This window comes from Bison bison, unplaced genomic scaffold, assembly GCF_000754665.1.
Source record: "Bison bison bison isolate TAMUID 2011002044 unplaced genomic scaffold, Bison_UMD1.0 scf7180017864340, whole genome shotgun sequence".
Classification (NCBI taxonomy): Eukaryota; Metazoa; Chordata; class Mammalia; order Artiodactyla; family Bovidae; genus Bison; species Bison bison.
The window spans coordinates 5178434-5182131 of record NW_011494912.1 but is presented as its reverse complement, the minus strand read 5'-3'; the positions used below and the strand labels follow the sequence as shown (position 1 = coordinate 5182131).

General features: G+C 43.9%; 1 pseudogene; it reads left to right on the top strand.

The window, feature by feature from the left end:
• The first annotated feature begins 1282 nt into the window (after positions 1-1282).
• On the top strand, positions 1283-3688 carry LOC104998957 (annotated as a pseudogene).
• Positions 3689-3698: the final 10 nt, after the last annotated feature.

Sequence of the window (3698 nt, the reverse complement as noted above, 5' to 3'; positions counted from 1 at the left end):
GAACCCCTGCCAAAGCCTGGTGGTCCGCTGTCTGCACTTTTCTACCATCAGCAGACAAGGTCAGTGAGGTCTCTGTCAACCTCCATCGGTCGGAATGGAAAGACGATGGCACATCTATCCAAGCTCACCTGTCCGCTCTGGCGTGAGGAGTAGCCTGTCCTTGTTCCAAACCATCTTACCAGGAAGACAAAACAAAGTAAAAAGTAACCTGCCCACCTTTGTTTATTCATTCACAGTGTTAAGAGCCGTGGGGAGTTTTTGTTTACTTTGTTTTATTCATATGTTAATATTTATAGTAGTATGTCAAATTCCCAAACGCCCCCATTCTAGTATTCTCTAGAGAAAGTGAGTAACTACTCTTTCATCATCTGGTGACTCTTGAATCCCTACACTTCAGTCACATCAAAGGAAACCAAGACTACTTTCCAAAAGGAATATTTGAATTGCAACTAGAAATTGTGACTTTTCTCACTAGGAGTGGTTTCACAGAGAAGGGGCTATAACACAGAGGGGACTGAAATAGCCCCATCTTCCGTTTGATTTCTCTCTAGTCCACTGCTTTATAAAACAGAAAAACTGGGGCAGAGGGACAGAGTGAAAGGGTATGGGACTTGGCAGGAGTTTAGTGAGCCAAACCTGCAGACTGGTTTTACCACCGCCAGCCTCAATCACTTCTCATCTTAGCCAACCAGGTGGTTTTTTAACCCTTGTTTGGCTTTTACATAAATGATGCCTGTGGCAACATTGCAAAGAATCACAGAAATACTGATGGTGATGCTGATTTGAAGACAACTGTCCAGAGGGAAACTGCCCTGAGGAGAAACCGCTGCACTCATATCAAGAGTGGGTCCTCCATGCCCAGGTACCCAGCACCATATTAACCAAACAGGAGAAGACAAACTAGGTAGGAGATGTCCTTTCTATGGCAAGAGAAGGGACACACAGTTACTTCCCCCCAAAACAAGCAGCACAGGTTCTGGCCCACGCGGTTCGCGGTTGGGCAGAGGCTGCCTAGGATGGCTTCCTGATGGGAGACGGTAAAAAACCGCAGAGATGGAGGCATCGGGGAGGGGGTGAGTGAAGAGGAGCCAGAAGGGCCTGCAGGTAAAATGGGGTCATAGCTCTAAATAAAATGAGTTCAAAATTGCTCTGCCACTTATCGTTCTATGACTGTGGGCAAAACTTGACTTCCCTCAGCTGCCTGCCCATCTAAAATGGAGAATCATCATTATTAATAATTCCAAAAAAAAAAAAATTCCAAAAGGGCTGCTGGGAGGAGAATATGGGTAAAGCTGCAGAGACCACCTGGCAGGCACCCAAAGAAGGTCGGTGGATCACTTCTTCAGGGCAGAAGCAGATTAAAAACAAACCACATCGGGAACTCCCTGGTGGTTCAGTACTTAGGACTCCATGCTCTCACTCCCAAGGCCCAGGTTCAATCCTTGGCTGGGAACTAAGATCCCACAAGAGGAGTGGCACGGGGTGCGGGATGGGGCATCCTCTCTGCTGCATCTACTGTGGGGAGGAAGCCCATTCTCAGCAATCAGACCATCAAGATTCCAGAAAAGGCTGACATCACTCTCTCTGAAGGGATGCACAATGATTGTGAAGGGCCCCCGGGCCACCCTGCGGACGGTCTTCAATCACTTTAATGTAGAACTCGGCCTCCTCGGAAAGGAAAAGAGGCTCTGGGGTGATGAATGGTGGGGAGACAGGAAGGACCTGGCTATCACTGGCATTATCTATAGTCACACACAGAACAAGATCAAGGGTGTTGCACTGGGCTTCCGTTACAAGATCAGATCTCTGTATGCTCATTTCCCCATCTATGCGATCACTCAGGAGACTTGCTCTCTTGTCAAAATCCAAAATTTCTTGGGCAAAAGATAACTCTACAAGGTTTGGATGTGGCCAGACATTGCCCGTTCGCTATGTCAAGCCCAGGGAGATGAGCTAATTCCTGAAGGAGGTGGCAGTGGAAGTGCGTCAAATTCAGCTGCTTCGATTCAGCAAGCCCCAACAGTTAAAAAGCAAGGATATCAGACACATTTTTGGATGGCATCTATCGTTTCTGACAGAGGAATGCTTCAGCAGACTGATGAATAAAATCTAAGCTATTTGGCTACAGAAACAGCGAGTCCATGTCTCAGCTTGGGGCTGTTGTTATGAATACTGCAGACTTAAAACAACAAGCATTTATTTCTCATTAATTCTGCAGGGTGGGCAGATCTTGGCATCAGAGCATGAGCAGACTCCATGTCTGACCAGAGTCCCCTGTGTGTTCTGTAGACAGCTGCTCTCTCACATGGCAGATAGCAGAGAAGCAGCAGTTCAGCATTTCCAGGGTCAGGATTTCAACACTGAATTTTATGGGGACACAAACATTTAGTCCATAACAGACCGATTTATCTGTTTTTTGTTTTTCCTTTGGTTGCTTGTGATTTGGTGTCATATCTAAGAAACCACTGCAAAATCCAAGATCATGAAGATTAACCCCTGCTTTCTTCTAAGATCTTCCGTTTGGCTTTGACATTAAGATCTTTGATCCATCTTGAGTTGATTTCTGTATATGGTGTGAGGCAAGGGTTCAGCTTCTTTCTTTCACATGCGGATATCTGGTTGTCCCAGCACTATTTTTTCCCTATTGCATGGCCCTGACATCTTTGTCAAAAAGAAAAAAAATCAATTAATCATACGCAAATGTGTTAAGTTCTGGAGGCTCAGTTCTATTCCATTGATCTATCCATTATCTATCCTTATAATGGGACCACACTGTCTTAATTATTGCAGCTGTGAAATAAGTTTTGCAATTAGTATGTATGTATCTTCCAAGTGTGATCTTTTTTAATATTGTTTTGACTCTTTGGGGTTCCTTGAAATTCTATAGTAATTTCAGAATCAGCTTTTCCATTTCTGCATAAAAAGCCATTAGGACTTTGATAGAGACTGCACTGAGCCTGTACACTGCTTGGATCAGAGTGAGGATAATGCCACTTTAATAGTAAGTCTTCCAATCCATGAAGAGAAATATCTTTCCATTTAAGTCTTCTTCATTTCCTTTCAGCAATGTTTTGCAGTTTTTAGTGCAAAAGTCTGGCATCTCCTTGTTTAAATTCATTCCTAAGTATTTTGTTCTTTTTGACGCTACTATAAATGATTTTCTTAATTTCCTCTTTGGAGTGCTTGCTGCTAATGGAGTTTTAACCATAGGACAAATAAACATTCCATGAGTCCAGATATAAAAATGGGAGGGAAAGAAGACTTCCTCACAGTAGAGTTCCAACTAATAAATGTTTTAGAAGGAAAGAGGAAGAGACAGGACTACCATCAGAGAAACACCACAGTAAGAACTACTGCAGGTAAGATCCACCAATGGATGTGTTAAAATCAGTGGGCAAAAAGTTCTGAGGCAGGGCTGGGTGGGGAGGACAGGACTGACATAGTCTCAAAGTTATCTCCTCCAAGATACCTAAAAAACTGCAAACGGAAATAATAAAAACTTCACAATGGAAAACCGCCACAGACACCAACCTAATCAAGAGGTCGAGGTAGGCATCATCAGTAATGGACCCCTGAGACAAGACACTGAGAAGGGCACAGCACCAGTTTTGTTGTGCTCTTGCCACAAATGCACAACCTCAAACCAAACACAAGAAAGCACTGGTCAAACCCAAACTGAAGGGCATTCTACAAAAATA